We start from the raw sequence: 19202 nt of genomic DNA, 5'->3' as shown, positions 1-19202 counted from the left end.
CATTTTCCTTGTGAGATTTCCCATTTCAAAGCTTTTCTTAATAATCATGCTTCTAAAAGTTCAAGCTGAATCATTTTGTATGACTCTTAGGAGTTGTAAATCAGACATTGACAGTAGGCTTAATTTTGCTGGGATGGAGTTTCTGAAGTATGTTTTTCATGGATAGTTCTGTATTTTAGCTTATTTTTTTTAAAGATTTTATTTATTTATTCATGAGAGACACAGAGGCAGAGACACAGGGAGAGGGAGAAGCAGGCTCCTCAAGGGGAGCTTGATGCAGGACTTGATCCCAGGACCCCAGGATCACACCCTGAGCTGAAGTCAGATGCTCAACCACTGAGGCACCCAGGCATCCCATGTATTTTAGTCTTGACAAAAATTTTGCATTTGGCCTTCTGTTTATTCCCTGGTTCTTACATGTGGATACCTGGGGAAGGTTGGTGATCCTAAATTTAAAAAGATTTTGCCTTAGCAAATTATCAGAAGACAAAGCTACACTTCCTTTAAGATCAATATTAACTACCCTTCTTTACCCAAAGTCAAGAATACTACTAGTACAAGGTTGTATTCTTCTTTTTTTTTTTTTAAACTTCTGGAACCATGAAGTTTCCAAAAAAGGAAATACATAAAACCACATTCATTTTCTCTAGCAAACAATCAAGGTAAGATTATATAACACAATTTCTATACAGATAAAATTCTTTTTAAATTAATTTAAAAATTTTTACTTAAATTCACTTTGCCAACATATAGTAAAACACTGAGTGCTCATCTCATTATGTACCCTCCTTAGTGCCTGTGACCCAGTTACCCCATCTCTCCAACTACCTCTTCTTCTGCAACCCTTTGTCTGTTTCCCAGAGTTAGGAGTCTCTCATGGTTTGTCTTCTTCTCTAATTTTTCCCCACTCAGTTTCCCCCCTTTTCCTTATGATCCCTTTCACTATTTCTTATATTCCACATGAGTGAAACTGTATAATTGTCTTTCTCTGATTGACTTATTTCACTCTGCAAAATACCCTCCAGTTCCATCCACATTGATGTAAGTGGTAGGTATTCATCCTTTCTGATGGCTGACTAATATTCCATTGTATATATACACCACATATTCTTTATCCATCCATCAAAGGACATCATGGTTTCTTCCACAGTTTGGCTATTGTGGACATTATGTTATGAACACTGGGGTGCAGGTTTCCCAATGTTTTGCTACATTAAACAGAGCTAATTCTAAAGTAATTAGTCATGGAGGTATGTGTATTCCTCAAAGTTATGCTGAAAGAGGCAAAACTGAGAGTGATTGTTGAAGGAAGGAAATGTGGTAGAAAAGACAAAATCGTGGATATTGGGTTTGAATCAGATTGTATGATTTGAGAAAAGCTAGTTGATCTCTCTGAGCCTATATGTTGTCACTCTTTTTCTTAATCCATAAGGTTGTAAGTAATTCACTGTACTAACAAATGGGAACAACCTAGTGTAGGGCTTTGTATATCTTTGGTACTCAGTGAAAGTTAGCACTCTCCTATCTTACCGTTTGTTTTGTTTTATTTTAACTTATCTGTCACATGAAAATTTCTAAATAAATTGATACAAGCCCTCTATTATTTTCCTATATGGTCATTCACTAGCAAAATCATCTTAAACACCCTTGACCAGGGTGATTTCTGGTCAAATTAACTTATTACAATCTCTTGTTAATAATTGTTCCCTGAAAAGTGTTTAGGACAAATGATATTTGTGTATATTCTAGAAACTAATGACACTTAAACCTTTAACGTATAAGCCTTTCTTTATCTTCATCACCTATGAACAGAAGTGGATATTTTTATCTATGATGAATATAATCTACATTTTCAACACATTATTTCCTAAACCTATTTTAGCATCTAGGGTCTTTCTCCCTCAGTGTGATTACACATATTACTAGGATAGTGAGCATATAGAGATGACAATGTTAAAGTGGTATCTCCTTGTTGTATTCCACGATCAGTCTCCTGAATCATGACATTCGCAAGATTCTAATCAAATTGAGTATAAACAACCTTGACTATAGAAAAATTATATCAGTTCTGACTGCTGGAAAGCAAATCTTAGAAGTCAGAGACTAGCTTCCCAGGCTATTCTGACTCTTTATTTGAGAAGGACAAGAACTAAAACAAATTTTGGCCAAGTAACTTAGGTAATATTTAAAATAGAATATATACCTTAAGGGGGATAGAATTATATTTAGATTAAAATAATTTTACATACAACTTAGTCTTTAGAGATATATAACATTTTAAAGAAAAGCTTTGAGTTTAGCTATTAAGGCTAACAATATGTGGCATTTAGGGCATGTGGTTGCCATGATGTGACTTTGGCAAAAATTAAATTGAAGTATAAATTTTGACAACTGGACAATTTATTTCATTCAATTGGCAGTAATATGATAATTTCACTGAACTTCCTAGATTCAAGGTTGATTCCATGATTCTAATTAGGCAAAAATATTGATTTCAAACTATGCATTTTTTTCATGTAATGATTACAGAACAGTAATCTTCCTCTTGTGTCTGGAAGAATTAAAATTGTCCTATGGATCACAAACTATTGAATTAGTATAATCACTTCCAGGCATTTTACTTTAGAATGGGCTCTAAATATAGTCTACATCCTCATTTGAAAAGGAAGTAAGAGATTCTATAAGATTGCACGAGAAGCAATTGAGTTTTAGCTATAATTATCTATAGTTGGTTAGTTGCAGCTTAATTAAAAATTATTATGCAATACTTTTATGAGAGTTTATTAATTTCAAATCAAACTTTGGCTACACAGATAGAAACTATATTTTATCCAAGCTTTAAAATCTCATATGAATTAAAGTGTATTTTAATATCTATGCAAACCATATACCATTATTTTATCAGTGTTTGAATGAATAAGGATCATTTGCAAGAGTCACTTGAAGAATAATTATGCTTTCAAGTATGTGAAACAGGTTTTCGACCTAGAATTAAGTCCTTTAATTTATACTGATATAGCTAAGGAGAGTTATAGTTTTATGACTCGGAGGGGAAAAACTGGATTCATATTCTACTTTTACTATTTACAAGTGGTGTGAACCTGGACAGTAATTTTATGCAGCCTTCACCATTTGTGTATTTATTAAGCATTTTGTAGGGGCAATTACTATATGCCAGAAACTTGGATAGGAACCAAGAATATAAAATTAATATGATAGAGTACTAATCCTAAAAAAGTTAATAGCTTAGTGGAGAGAGAGCCATGTAAGGGAATAATTATGGGTTTGTGAAGTAATAGATATATATGTGGTATAGTGGGAGCCGGGAAAACATTCCTGTCCCAATTGTGAGTCAGGGAGCTTTTCAAGCAGAAGGAAAGCATACACAATGCAAGGCGAGAAGAAGCACTGACTTACAATTATTGGCAGAAACAAAAGTTGGTAGAAAATAATATAGCCATATCTATTCAACTTACATATTCACGTAACATTTAGTTCATCAAATTTACCTTTAGAACTAATAATAAAATATTTACACATATGTGCCAAGCAATATTTATAGAAAAGTTTACTTATCTGGTTCCTTTCCACATTATCCTTTCACAATTTATTTCAGGAAAAATCTCTCTCATTCAGTAATGAATAATAATTAGGAAATTGGCATATGGCTGTGAAAAAAATACAAGAAATAAATACAGAATGTGAACATAACAAACCAAAATAGGTAATAAATCAATACCTGAAAGATAATTGTACTATGGAATTGATAAAAAATATGAATAATTTTTCATGTTATGAAATTAAAAAGAAAGTCTTCTTTATAAGCAGCTAATGGTTGCTTCTAGGCAACAAGAGCTCAAAGGAGAGATGCAAGTACTCAAGGATAAAATTGCAATAAAACAGTTTTTTTTTTTTAAAGATTTAACAAATGGTTACACAGTGTTTTATTATGTGACAGGCACTGTCCTCAGCACTTTACAGTTGTCATATTATTCCATATAAAAGCCCTGAAATGCAAATATTTTTTCCCATTTTACAGCTGAATATTCTGAGATACACAGAGAGATTAAATAACTTGCTCAAGTTCACACCATAATTATTGAGTAGAAATTTGTACACCTACAGTACCATTACAGAGTTTGACTATTTCCATCATGCTGCCTCTGAAAAAGTAAAGTGAACTGATGGTGGTGGGTATGTGGGGGGGATATAGGAGGAAGAAAAAGTCATAAGAAGGAACATAGAGGAAAAAAGGACAGACACTTCTCAGGCTAATTAGGAATAAAGAAAATTTTAAAAACAATAAAAAATAACCAAGTGTTATACCAATGATTAGAGAGAAAATCATATATGCAGGAGGGTAAAAGGATACCCAGTATAACCATACTTAGTGTACCTATATAAGACAAAAAACATAGGCTAGGATGCTTTTCAATTATATAATTCAGGAGTACTTTGTTGAAACTACGGGTTTTCATTTTATTTTATTTTATTTGAGTTTTCATTTTAATCTGTAATAAGGGAACAGCATGTCCCAGAAAAAAACTATGGATCAACCCACAATAAAATATAATGTGGTGAAGTTATTGGGCTGAGAGATAAAGAATTTAAAGGGAGAACTAGGCTAAATACAAATAAGCAAACACACCGACTTGTTCAGGAACATTTATATAGCAAATATAGTTCAGATATGTATATGACAAAAGACAGATATTTTCAAACATCAAAAATAAGAGAATATATACTCAGCATTTCTTGGAGAAAGTACCAGAGAAAGAAATTCTATCAAGGATAGGTAAGAGGGCAGCCCTTGTGGCTCAACGGTTTAGTGCCACCTTCAGGCCCCGGCGCGATCCTGGAGACCTGGGATCAAGTCCCACGTTGGGCTCCCTGCATGGAGTCTGCTTCTCCCTCTGCCTGTGTCTCTGCCTCTCTCTCTGTGTCTCTCATGAGTAAATAAACAAAATCTTAAAAAAAAAAAAAGGACAGGTAAGAATTTTTAATAAGTACTTTTCCTAGACACTGTAGATACAGTAATGAACATGATAAAACTTTCTTGATTCTCATTGAGCCAACACTTGAGTTCTGTGATGGTATAGAGAAGAAGAATCAAAGCAGAGGAGTTCTGCAGTATGTTCAAGAATGTTTACAGTCTGAGTAATATTCAGATGGTCTGTGTTGATTACATTATAACCGTAGTTAATATTGAAATACTTCTCTAGCAGTTGGTGAAAAGATTTCCTAAGATCCTCTGTCTTTCTGTCCACTGCAGGCTTTCCCCTGGGATCTCTCTAAGATCTAGGATCTGTCTGTTATCCAACAACTGAAGAGTGCAGCCAGAGGCTAGCAGGGAGCTTCTGGGTTGGCCTGTGTCCCGATGGGTTATTTCTAGTTGTTAAAAATCTCAAATATTTCATCTGCTTATAGTCAGTCATGTTATTGGTATTGACAGCCACTGGAAACAAACCCAAAATCCAACAGCATATGAAAGCATATTTTAAAAAAATAATCATGTAATGAGATATATTAAATGAAATTGAGTTAAATACAACTAACTATGTGAGACAAAATGGATGACTCTTATAAACATTATACGGAGTAAAAAGTTATGTTATAAAATTCTTACATTGAGTGACAGAGTCGATACAGTATGATCCTTTTATAAAAATTAGAAAATACTTGAAGTTAAACCATTGTTTATGCATGTATACAACTGCAATAAAATTGTAAAGAAAAGCAAAGAAATCAAAGACAAAATTCAAGCTGGTGCAGTTGTAGTAGGGTATTATAAGGAGTTCATTACTCACTGTGATCTTATTCTTCTTATCTGAGTGGTGAGTACAACGGCTTTTATTTCATTGGCAGATGTTAAACCATATGTAGTTCTTATACCCTTTTATATTTATGATATTGTGTAACAAACAGTTCATATAGCAAAAATAAAACAACAGAAACAAACTAAAATTTTAAGTCCCCAAAGTAAGGAAAAGAATAACATAATAAACTCAAAAAAGCAAAAGAGAAAGTGAATAAAATAGAAAACAAATAAAAATAGTAGACAGCACACAGCAAGCCCAATATTAAGTTTATGAAACTAGATACTTAAAGCACGCTTAATGAAGGAAAACAAAAAAACAAGCAAAGTAATAAAAAAATGGAAAAAAAACCCAAAGAAACAAAAAAATAAAAACATGTTATGAATGAAAATACATACATTACCTGCAGATTTAGCATCGTTTTAAAAATATAGTGAACAATGATTATCCAGCAAGATAGCTGAATCTATCAATTTCCAGAAATATATAGTTTATCAGTCTGATTAAAAAATAAATAGAAAATTGTTCACTATCAAGAATGAGATGAGGATGTTCACAACATAGTTCTACTCAGTATTTAACTGAAGGTGCCAGCAAGTGACATAAGAAAAAAAAAGTATAAAAATTTGAAAGAAAATTAATTCTGAAATAATATTAGAGTAGTAGTTCTTTATAATTTTAAAAATAAAATTCAATCTAGATCAAATAAAACACAAAACAAGACATTGTTGTTTATAGATTTTAAAACTCTCACTTGAGGGGATCCCTGGGTGGCTCAGCAGTTTAGCACCGCCTTCAGCCCAGGGCCTGATCCTGGAGACCCTGGATAGAGTCCCACATCAGGATCCCTGCATGGAGCCTGCTTCTCCCTCTGCCTGTGTCTCTGCCTCTCTCTCTCTCTCTCTGTGTGTGTGTCCCTGATGAATAAATAAGTAAAATCTTTATAAATAAATAATAAAATAAATCTCTCACTTGAAAACTTTGTAAGAAAAGGAAAATAACCCAAAACTTCAGACTACTAAGACTATAACAATCAAAATACTCAGTATCAGTATTTTGCATATGTATAATCTATTTATGTTATGTACATATTCAGTGATTTACTTTTCTCAGAATTTGTTACTAACTTTTCCTTTTTCCTTATTATATTCTGTGAACATCTGTCTTCCATATTTTTGTACTTATCATGATAGCTAATGGCTTCGCCTTTTCATTATTAATTATCTCACTTGTTTGCATGACTTTTCTAATTTATTAATTTCTACTTTCATCTTTAATGGGTCCTTCCTGATTCTTTCCTAAGAATTGTTATTTTATGACTTCTTTTTTAGAGTAAAAGCTTAATTTGTTTCTGTTCTTTTTTGTTCATTCAGTGTTAAAGATATTAAAAAAGTTAAGTTTTCCCTTTAATATTTCTTTAGATATATAGAAAAGAATTTGATAGTGTAAAACAAAATAATCTTTGTGCATATAAATTTTAAAGCCTAAATGAAAAAAATAACTAAACATAAAAAATAGTTATTTTTACTTTACTAACATTAATTTGATTCAGATCTTATATATTTAAAACAAGACAAGACAAAATAACCATCTGAAAAATTATTCTGATGAGAAATATAGTAGTTAGTTCAAATCAACATTCCATTTTATATTATACATTTGTGTACATCTGTGAATTTATCCTATATTAATCTTTATATTTAACGTAATTAGTTCCTTTCTCAAAAAAAATGATTCTGTTTATAAAACAAAAATTGATTTATAAACCAATGAAAAGGTATTAAATTCATCCACAGTTGACAGATGACAACAAAATATCCACTCCACCCTCCAACCATATGATCAAGTTCAATAGCCCCCACAATGGGGCCACCTAACATAATGCGCCCACCTCAGGAGGAGATGCAATAACCACCCATGTTGTGTTCTCCCCCAAAATGCCTAACCTGTGTCAGATCATGAAGAGACGACAAGACAACAAATCCAGAAAGAGAGACCCTCCACAACACAACTGTCCTGACTCTCCAAAAGAGTCATTGTTATTAATTTGGCTTTTCTAAATCTTGAGACTAAAAAGAAATAACAACTAAGTGCAAAGTTCAAATCTTGGTTGGATCCTGGAAACAAGGAGTAAGGTGGAGATGAGGTAGAGAGGCTCAGGAAGGAAGCGGGTGCTAGAGATGGGTTGAGGGTGGAGACAAGCATTAGCTCTGGGCTGAGTAGTCAGGGAAGGTCCCCAGCTCAGGAGTAAAAGAAAAAAAAAAAAGAAAGAAAGAAAAAGAAAAAAATAATAATTTTTAATGCTCAGATTGATACAGGTTATTTGATAATATTCTTTGTTATGTGTTGGCAGGTGTATCCTCACACATTGTTAGTGGGAATGTATTTAATAGAGTTTTGGAAACAAATGTATATATCTATTAAAATTTTAATGACAAGATAAAGATTTAAATGTCAATTGAATTAAGGAGTGAAAGCTTAGTAGTCATCTCAGTTGGAAAAATGTCAATAAATGGGATTGAAATCTGAATGTGCAAAAAAGTGAGATTGGGAGAGAAACATCTTTTTGGAGATTGGAATAAGAAAGTGAGAATGGACTGGAATAGAGATTAAAATTAAAATAGAGGTTAATAGAGGCAGTATTGATTACATTTTGTAAAGGAGACACTTTTCCAATTTTATAGTATAAAGGGAAGGTGTTAACTAATGAAGTTGAAGTTAAAATAAAGTAGGGAAAGGAAATAGGTGTCCAAAGAACCAGAAGGCAAAGAAATCAAGGCTCCCTGAAAAGGAATGGACTTTGATGTGGCCTCTAGGGCCAAGAGAGAAAGGCAAGGTAGATGAGAGTGAGGTAGGATAAAGAGGACAGGAAATCTGGGAAATCATTTCACTCTCGCTCCTGAGTTTGAGGGCACCCAAACTAAGTGGGAACCTTGAGAGCTTGTTAAACATTTGGAGGAATCGTTTAAAGATGTTAACCAAGAACTTCCCCTTCTATAACTGAAGGTGGTAATACTTGGTTTCTATTTTTTCATGCCATTTTGATAATCAAGATAATATGAATAAAGTGATTTGTCACTCAGGAGTTTAATATATATTTGTTATTATGCATTATAATATACCTTGGTAAAGCTATTTTCTAAAGTAAATATCTGTATGCCAATGCCAAAAGGAAGACAAGATACATCATCTAGAATGATTAAAAATGGGATACTTTGTAAATTTAATAAGTGAAGCTTATCTATCATGAATTAAAATAGCCAGACTTTCAGAATGGGGAATGACATGGCTCATGGTCAAGAACAGGGAGGGCATTCTGGACTGGGGTGGGTCAGCTTTGAACTTAATCATATCTTTACATGAAGATATTCCTTTTCTTTGGAACAACGGCCACCACTGTTGTCACACTCTTTTCTCTCTCTCCAGATGGTTTAGCTTGAAATGGTTTCAAAACAACTGAGTGAACTGGCTGTTATAGCAACCTTTCCTTTCCTTTTTGCACACCTCAGTACAGTTTGCCTCTTCACTAATATTCATAGATTTCTAGAAGAACTCTACCTTGTCAAATGAGCCATGTCCAGGTTTTACTCCTCAACAAATGAGGTAGGGATAATCCAATAGAGTAACAAAGTATTATATCCTTTAAAAAATTGCTTACCCTATGACTCTATTTCCAATTTAATTTTTTGTCTACTGATCTAGGTTTTCAAACATTTTTTTAAGGAAATCTAAATCTAAAATCTAAACATTTTTTAAACATTTTTTAAACTCATGTTAAAGTATTTCTTACCTTGTCCATGAATTGCTTTTCAAATTGTATAAAATACTTCATGAGTTACTGAAGAATTTTAAAAATAATTAGTAATGAGTTCAATTTAGTCTCCATGCCAACTACTGATATGTATTTTCCTGGTGACTGATCTTTATTTTGTAGAAAATGCATGATTTAATGTCCTTTTACCTGCTTGGAAGAGAATGATTTCATTTTTTTCCAGTTAACTCAACCAAATTGTCAACGACTTTTATTAACTACCTACTTTGTAACAGCTTAGAGCAGAAGTACCCTAGGGAGTTACTGAGTTAATAGAAAAGGAAATTATTGCAATTAGTGGATTTATAGTAAAGTTAACTGAATATATAAATGTTTGTTAATTTTTGAACTGAGAAGGAAATAAAAAAATAAATTGTTGCCATCTGCTGCTTTTTAGTTGGATGAGGAGAAAATAACATTCCAAAGAATTACTTGATAAAAACGTTTGAAGATTATGAGGTGATCATAGATAATCTTTGTTTGAGCCCTTGCACAGACTTATTTATGGAGCAATAAAAGAGTTCTTTATTAAAAAATAGATTTTATAAAAAGTAGACTTTACAAAAACTCTTTATAAAAGTTCAGACTTTTTATGAGGTCTACTTCTTGGGCATAGTTTGAAAGCTTTAGGGGAGGATTTGCATAGCCCCCAAGAATTTAGTAATGCAATGGAGCTAACAGGAGACATGTGGTATTCTTTTCAGGTTAAGGAAGTGGTGTTATTTTCTAGAAAACAGAGTTTGGGGACTGGAAGAATTTCAAGTAGAATGATGAGAGCGATAAGCCATGAAGAGTCATTTGGCCTGTTTGTCAGTGATTGCCTAAGCAGGGTGTTTCATTAGATGGGGGACTTCTACAGCTTTTCTTTCCCTAATGACTTTAGACACAAGTTAGCAAAGAACTATATATACTTCTGTTCAGAGATTTTTGACTTCTTCTGTAACCTTTAGGATGGTCCTGGGTATGGTAGGCACAACATTCAGGTAAACCTCAGCTATTATTTGGGGCGTCATCTCTGAAGCATATTGATTAAAATGTGCTGAATAGGTCAGTGGGTGGCAATTACTTTTTCAAACCATAAACTCAGACATGTAAAATGATAAACCTTTATTTTTCTAAAATTCTTCTAGACAATACCTTGAGCTCCTGTATTAATTTGTTAGGGCTGCCATAACCAAGTACCACAAACTGGATAATTTAAAATACAGGCATCTTTTTTGTCTCCTAGTTCTGGGGGCTAAAAGTTTCAGATCAAGGTATCAGCACAGTTATGAAGGGGAATCTGTTTTATGTCTCTCTCCTGGGCTTCTGGAGGTTTTCTGGCCATCTTTGGTGATCCTTGCCTTGTAGAAGCCTCATTCCAGTCTCAATCTCTGTCTTCATCTTCACATGATGTTCTCTGTATCCAGATTTCCCATTTCTAGAAGGACACTCATCATATTAAATTAAGGACTCACATACTCCAGTGAGAGCATCTTAACTAATTACATCTGCAATGACTAATGACATCTGCCCAAATAAGAACACATTCTGTGATACTAGGGTTAGGACTTCCACCTGTGGATTTGTGGGGGAGACACAATTCAACCTGTAACAGCTCCCAAGCTACCAATGATAAAAACTTTATTTAATATGATTCTGGGTATACTCAGTCATTTGAGGTTTTTTCCCTGGAGTGAAAGTGACAAGGTCAATGGAGGTAGAGGGTCTTCGGGGATCAACTGCTCATGGCCCTCAGGGCACTGCCTTTGGCTCCTTATCCCTGCTCCTGTCTTGTTCTGTGGTTGCTGGCTTCTATCCCACCTGCCATTTACTACATCTGTGCTTTTCATTTGATCTCTGGTTGGCAGTCTTTGAAATTCCATCAACGCATTTTTACTACAAGCACTTGTTAGGTACTGACCTTACTTCTCCAAAAAATTGTGATTGCCCTCCTGCACCATCCCGGGTTAGCAGGATGATTGGTGGCCTGTGTCAGGTACTTGCAGCTTTTACAGACATTTCTGTTCTACTGAAGCTGTTCTAAGCTGATCTAGAGAAAATGTACAAGTCTTCTCCAGGGGTGTGCAGTGGGATCTCTCCTCTGGTTCCCTCTGTCCCATACTTCACCCCCACTGGAGCGGGTAGGGGGCAGGAAACAGAGCTTCCTGGAGACCCTTTCGTGGCTCTTCTCTGCACCAGACACACTAGCTCAGCATATAGCCTCTGATGATAGTGTCCTCCCATTCAGATAACCAAGCACAGTCTACCCAACTCTTCATAGACCTTCCCATTGGAAAGATGAATAGTACTCTGTCTCCTTGGTGCAGTGTCTAATGACTATGAGTAAGGATTCTCACATCTCCTGAATGCCCCTACAGTCCCAAACCATACTCTAACATTATCACTTATAGGAGTATTGCTTCTAACAGATATGTTTTTTCTTTTTAGATTTTCGAGTAAAATATTATGTAAAATGTAAAAGATTAAATGGATATGATGCCTCCATGATCTAGCTTAAGAAATAAAATCTTTCTTATATTTTTACAAGCCTATTGCTTAAATAAGTTGTTTCAAAACTCTTGAACATATCTCAAAAAGTTGAATTTACCCATATACATGTGCTCTGAGGCCCTGTGTTACCCTACCTTGTCAGGGAGACAGAGTTCCTTGTTCATCACCAAATTGATGCACAGTTCCTTAATGGCTATGGGAATAATGGCATATGTAGATTAGTAGAACTTGAGATGAAGGAACTTAACAATAACAGATGGAGAATGTTATTAATTTTTATTGAAGATACACATACAACACATTTGGAAAAAAATCTCAATATTGTGAAGGATGCCAAATACCATCTCATCATCCAGTGTTTCATATTAAAAGACAAAACTTAGAGTCTTGCTAAGTCCTATATATACACTTATATACATATATGAACATGTGTATGTATTAATAAGCACGGATATCTACATACACGTACATACATCTCTGCTAACCAGATTCCTTGGAACATACACTTACTTGTAATAGGAAAGGGACAATGGTGAGTGTGGAGCTTCATTTCTTCATAAGTAAAACTGAGGAGACTTCACTGGTTTCAGGTCTCCTGTTCTGGTTACAACATTTTGAGGTGATTCATTTCATTCCAACTGACTAAGAGATATTGGTGGATGTTAAGTTTCTAAGACCTGAGTGACTTCTGTCCTTTGGTATAATTGATACTAAGAGACACTTCTGAATAGAATACCCCAACATAGGGCAAAATGCCAAGGCTGAAACTAAAGAAAGTTAGGCTTTATTTATTTATTTATTTATTTATTTATTTATTCCCTTTTTTTTTTTAATTGCAGAAGAAAGTGAAGAAATCTCTGTAAAGATCTCTGATGAATAGCATGTTAGGGGTGGAAACTGGAAGGAGGAAAAGAGAAGAGAAAACTCCCCTCATCTTGTCCAGAGGCCTTTTCCTTCTGTCTTTCCCTCTCTAGACACCTGAGAAATACAGCACAAGTTCTTACTGTCACGGAGTTACAGGTAGAGAAGAACACCAGCTTCCTGGGAAGTGTAGATGAAGCAGGGAGGGAAGACAGTTTCACTAGTGCCCCCTAAAGAGACATACCCTGCGTCCCTTGAGAAATACTGGGTTCACGTACATTCAACATACCAAACCAAAAACAGAGAACCAGGCCAGAAAAATTCAAAGACTAGTCTCCTGAAGGTCATAAGGCCAGAATCTATACTAACAGCTAGGATTCCTGAATCCCCAAAATTGTGTGTGTGTGTGTGTGTGTGTGTGTGTGTGTGTGATTTGAAATAACTTATGTAACTATTTCTTTGAATTTATGAAATTGATGACCTAAGATCCAACCAAAATACTGTGTCTTGCTTTGCTATAATTTATATTTCATCCCTCAGTCTCAAGTTACCAGAATTCTCATTTTAAATCTCCTGATTATATCAATATGTAACCCAAATTCACTTTAAAAATACACATATTAGTATAATCCATAGTATTTTAATGGATGCTCTGAATAACAAATAGAATTCTGTGTCGTAATTGTTTTCAGTAGCAAACAAGATTTGTTTTAATATGCTGAGTGCTCCATTTGAAGAAGGTACTTTGCCTCATTATGAGAAAAAAAATAATTTAGGCTATAGTGTGGATTTTTTTCAGATGAAAGGAATGTAAGGATTATGTCGTCCAATCTCTTAGTTCTGCTGCTGAGAATGGAGGTCTAGAGAAATTAGGTGACTGAATGCCTGAATTCTTTTTCTACCAACTTTAGCATTATGTAATTTTAAGTAGTAAAATCTGATAATTTTACTGGTAGAGTTCTTTCACCAAGGGTTACCAATAATCCAATTTGGAGCATGTGAATTCCAAAAGGAAACAGCAAAAAAAAAAAAAACAAAAACAAAAACAAAAAAAAACAAAAAACAGTACTGTCAAGCCATCAATCCAAGGCTTTTACTGACACAACTTTTCCCAAAACAGAAAACGTCCTTTCAAGTCTTTTGTACCGCAACTACACAGACAATGTTGGCTGTAATGGAAAAAACACAGCTTTTCAGCTTATAAACTATGTGACCTTGAGCAAGCTAATTATACTTTAGTCCTCTTATTTGTAAAACTGGGGAACAAAAATCTATCTCACTGGCTCCTTCTAGAAATAAAGCAGACTAGCCTGTATAAAGTACTCATCATGGTACCTGGAAGACAATAATTACTGGTGTTCCTTTCTTCTCTTCTATTTCCCTGATCAAGGTCACGTGGCTGATTAGTGGCTAGACTTTTTATTTTCTAGGGCAAAGCTTTCTTCTTCACAGGATTCTTCCATTGTTCACATCATAATGCTCTCAGGAATGGGAAGGAGAAATATCCAAGAAGCCATTTTTTGTTAGCCTGAGAATCAAGCCAGGGACTGGTGCCCTGCCTTGAAAGTGCCAAGTTTCTATTGCAAATTGTGACATAACTGTAATAGTAGATATAGGATCCTTTCACACTCTTTTCTTAGAATTCTAGATGTGGCATAGTTAGTTATTTTGTTTCTTATACATGAGAAGGTGATGGAATTTATAGTGGCTCAGAAAGAGTAGGAGAAAACTTGAGTATGTCTCTTATTAAGTGAGCTCATTTGCGCTGGAAAATAGGACACAATGCAAATTATGGGAATTTACATATTTGACCGAAGCAAATAGATTCATAGGGCCAATTGAGTGCTCAAATTAAAATATCTGTTTCAGGGTTACCATGAGGCTCTAGAATGCTTTGCCACTAGCTTATTTGACCCCCAGAAAGAATCATTTTTTAACGTCTAGATGTTACAAATAAATGATAAGATTCATGAAATAATAATTAATAATCAGGATTTTTTGTTTTGTTGTGATATAATTGACACACAGTACAGTGTAAGTTTGGTGCATGATGTCTTGACTTACATCCATTGGGAAATGATGACCGTCCATCATCTTATATGGGTACAAAAACAATGGTTTTTTTCCTCTTGTAATGAGAACTCTTAGGATTCATTCTCAACAATTTTCACATATACCATACAGCAGTGCCAACTATAGTCCTTGTGTTGTACGTTATACACCAAGTACTTATTCTAACTAGAACTTTGTACCTATTGATGTCACCTTCCTCTGACTCCCTCCCTGAGCCCCTGCCTCTGGAAACCACAAACCAGATCTCTTTTTTTGTGTGTGCTTGCGTTTTTTTTTTGTTTGTTTAGTTGGGCTTTTTTTTTTTTTTTTTTTTTAAGATTCCTACATAGAAGTGAGATCATACAGTTTTTGTCTTTCTCTTTCTGCTTTAGCATAATGCCCTCAAGAGCCATCCTTGTTGTCCCAAACAGCAGGGTTTCCTTCTTTCTGGTGACTAACATTTCGTTGAATACATATACCACATCTTCTTTATTCATTCATCTTATACCTATTACCTGCCTACCTATACATCTATTATCTATTTTTTACCTTTTAAGACTTGAAACCAAAGATGTATAGCTAATCTGATGGGCATATTCGTTTTGGGAGTTTGTTTTTATCCAAAGTATCCAAAGATATCCAAGGTATCCAAAGTATCTGTAGACTTGGAGGAGAGTTTGGTGCTGACCACTTTGTTTTTATTAGTATTTTTCTTATTTGGAAAAGAAAAGTACAATTATTTTTCATTAGTATATACAAATGGTTAATTGACTTTTTAAAAAGTTCTTCAATATTGGTCAAGTATTTCCATTTGTTTACAGATTTATTTATTCATTCATTCATTCATTCATGAGACACAGAGAGAGAGAGAGAGAGAGAGAGAGAGAGAGGCAGAGACACAGGCAGAGGGAGAAGCAGGCTCCATGCAGGAAGCCCGAAGTGGGACTTGATTCCGGGTCTCCAGGATCGCGCCCGGGGCTGAAGGCGGCGCTAAACCGCTGAGCCACCCTGGCTGCCCTACAGTTTGTTTTAATTAAAAAATAAATAAAATAAAAAATAAAAATAAAAGCATCAACTTCTCCTTCGTGCACTAATTAATTCATCACCACTGCCTGTGGATAAGTTAGAGCTTTTGCATTTTTTTTCTTCTGGTTGCTTTATTTTTTTTATTTTTTAATAATAAATTTATTTTTTATTGGTGTTCAATTTGCCAACATACAGAATAACACCCAGTGCTCATCCCGTCAAGTGCCCTCCTTGCATTCCTAAGGTAAAAGGGATCTGGAAGTAACGGTGGAGCTGGTGATGGGGTTAAAAAATCACAAAACCCAGTTTCGTTCTGTCTTTGCTGGGATACCTCTCCTTTATTGGCGGAGATCAAGGCAAGGCTTTGCTCACCTCTGGGAAGGAGTGTGGAAAGCCGCCAGGCATCCATATGCTTCCCCTGAACTGGAGATCAACTAAATACTAGATTTTACCTTCCTCTATAGCCCGTCTTTCCTTTCTAGTGACTGGCTATACCACTGACAATCCTGGAAGCAACAAGAATAGCCATTTACTTTTTTTTCCTTATTACTTTGGTAGGAATTGTTTTGGCATTTCTTTGACATACTTGTTTTAAGTGTGTGTTTTCTCCTGGTTCCTTGGGAACTTATTTGAAGGGCAATAGATTTATTGCCAGCATGTTGGATTGTTCATTTTAAGGCCACATTTTGTAAGTGAGGAAATTGAGTTATCTTGAGAAGAAACAACTGGACAGTTGAATGGTGACAGCTTGGAATGGTAAATGCTTTGCTGGGTAGGATTTCATGTAGCAGCAAAGACCATCCTTCGACCTTGGGCAATCAGAGCCTCTTATGGGCCTCATGATTCGGGAGTTTTGCTGTCATTCTCTTGGGCCATCTATTCCCAACAGCTAAATTATTTTGACAAATGGAATGTTTTTTGAAGCCATATTTGTGACCATGAAGATGAACTATACGAGTACAATAATGTAGCAAATGAGCTCTACTCAAGAAATTACTAACTGTAGAGAAAGAGTAAAAATAGTCTGAAAATTTTCTATCTTAAAAATAGTTATATATTTACCTCCAAACTAGGTTGGTTAGGGTATTACTTGATAATTCTTGACAGTAAAAAAATTGATTTCTATTAATTTTCCTAAATGGGCAAAAGTGAATCAAGGAGGCCTTTATTGGGTATAAAGTTTAGCAACAATATAAAGGCAGATGACTCTGTCCTACACTAGCTGTCATCTTCACCTCTAACCAGATGCTAAATGAAAAGCTAAAAGCACATTGTCTAATACAGTGTTTGTCTAAGTGTGGTGTAGGAAATCCATATAGGTTATAAGAAAAAGAGGCTTCCCAGTAAGAAATACTGTGTATTCTGAGTAAAACTTAAATAGCTTTTTCACAACAGGATATGAAGAAAATTCAGTGTGCTAGTTTATATTATGATCCATTAAAAGAAGAATATAGTGGTTCTCTTCCCCATGTTTATTTTACCTCAGAACCTTTTATGGAAGGAGTTTTTGAACCTGGGCCTCCATGAGCTAACTTTGGGTTATGAGCACCTTAGAATATTACTTCTACTAATGCTTCATTGGGTCAGTCTGAGATAGAGGAGTCTCTTCCTTTCATCTGTACATTTCTTTATTTCCCCCTTATTTCTAAGATTTACCCCCTCCCATAAAAAATATGTAACCTTTGGCCTACCCACCATTACCCATTATTTCTGTTATATATACCTTCAGCCAGGGTCTGAGATGTCCCATCCAATATAAAAAAAGTGTCAAGTATTCTTTTATTATTCTAGATTCAGCAAATAATTACTACTGCATTTCATTATCTTCTAAATTACTTTTATTTTCTTTTCAATAGGTATGAAACCACATTTTATTGGGATGGACTATAAGAAATAGCTGATATTAAACTAATAACAGTGGTGATCCATGTGGTTCAACCTAATACACTAATATTATTGAAGTGTAATTATAGTTACCAAGATACTTCTTTACAAAAAGAGACTTAGCTACTTCAAGAATTTTTGCTTAATACTTTTATAAATAGACTGGATGGTTGGCAGGAGAGATCACTTATGCTTGTAAATGATACCAAGTTGGCCGAGATTGACAGTATCAGGTAGGGCCAGACAAGAATGCAAAATGATACAATCGATTTGACAGTAATGTGCACTGGATAAAATGAATTACAATTAGGGTGCATGCAAGGTTTTGTTTGCAAAATAGAATAATTACTTTGAAAAATGCAACAGGAATAGAAATATTCTCATGGACTGGGCAATATTCAGAGGAGTTTAAAGTCACAACCAATCATAGCGTCAGGCTTTGCTGAACATGCCCAAATGGGACACCTCTGAGCCATTCATTCTGACCAACCATCTGGACCTCATCATGTAGATTTTGGCTGCCACACTGAATGACTATTGGCACTAAATCAATGATTCCATTCCATTGTGGTCTGTGAACTTCAGGAATTGGGACATAGCATTATTATTTTGAGTAATACAAGAATACTCTCCTTGCAGCCCAAACTCTGCTCACCTTTCCAGGCGCAGTTAAAGGTTAAGGAAGTTCAGAGGGTCTCTCCCCTTTTATTTCTGTAGGAGACATACTGCTCAACACAGGGTATAACAAACATTTCTGGCTGAAGATAGCACCATCTTGTTTATATATTGACCTCAACTTTGAACTTTTTAAGTTACTTCAGTCAAGTATTGTACATGTACTGCACTTTGCTAGGACTAGTGTGTAGTTAATAAGAACATTAGTAGGATTCATCAACTAAAACTTAATAAAGTTAATTGTCACAACAATAAAAATAGCACAGTGTTGATTTGAGAACATGAAAAATTGAGAAACTTCTGTGGATGTAGATGCCTATGGCTCTTATTGTTTTGATTCTTGAACCAACTTTTCTCATTAAGAAAGAAAATATGTATTTATTTTTTGTGTCATTCATATTCCAAGATGATATTTCATATATCCATTAAACTTTACTACATTCTAAATTCCAATAAATCTAAGCTAATGTTTGGTTTAGTGGAGTTTCATGTAAAATTGTTATTCGGAGTTGATGGTTTTATGTGTTATAAAATATAGTTAGGGCAGCCCCGGTGGCGCAGCGGTTTGGTGCCGCCTGCCGCCC

General features: G+C 34.7%; 1 protein-coding gene and 1 long non-coding RNA gene across 2 annotated transcripts in view; one reads left to right on the top strand and one right to left on the bottom strand.

Moving 5' to 3' along the window:
• The window catches only part of ITGBL1 (integrin subunit beta like 1), a 212314-nt gene that overhangs the window by 65899 nt on the left and 127213 nt on the right, over nucleotides 1–19202 (top strand). The window lies entirely within an intron of this gene.
• Nucleotides 4775–14424, bottom strand: LOC144287437 (uncharacterized). The gene is made up of 3 exons (XR_013355240.1): nucleotides 14317–14424; nucleotides 12631–12762; nucleotides 4775–4967 (listed from the first exon to the last, which is right to left on the bottom strand). It is a non-coding gene; the product is annotated as an uncharacterized LOC144287437 (long non-coding RNA).

The sequence above is a fragment of the Canis aureus genome, chromosome 17, assembly GCF_053574225.1.
Source record: "Canis aureus isolate CA01 chromosome 17, VMU_Caureus_v.1.0, whole genome shotgun sequence".
In the NCBI taxonomy this organism is placed as follows: domain Eukaryota; kingdom Metazoa; phylum Chordata; class Mammalia; order Carnivora; family Canidae; genus Canis; species Canis aureus.
Note: the sequence above shows the minus strand (reverse complement) of the source record. Positions and strands in the feature narration are given on the sequence as shown.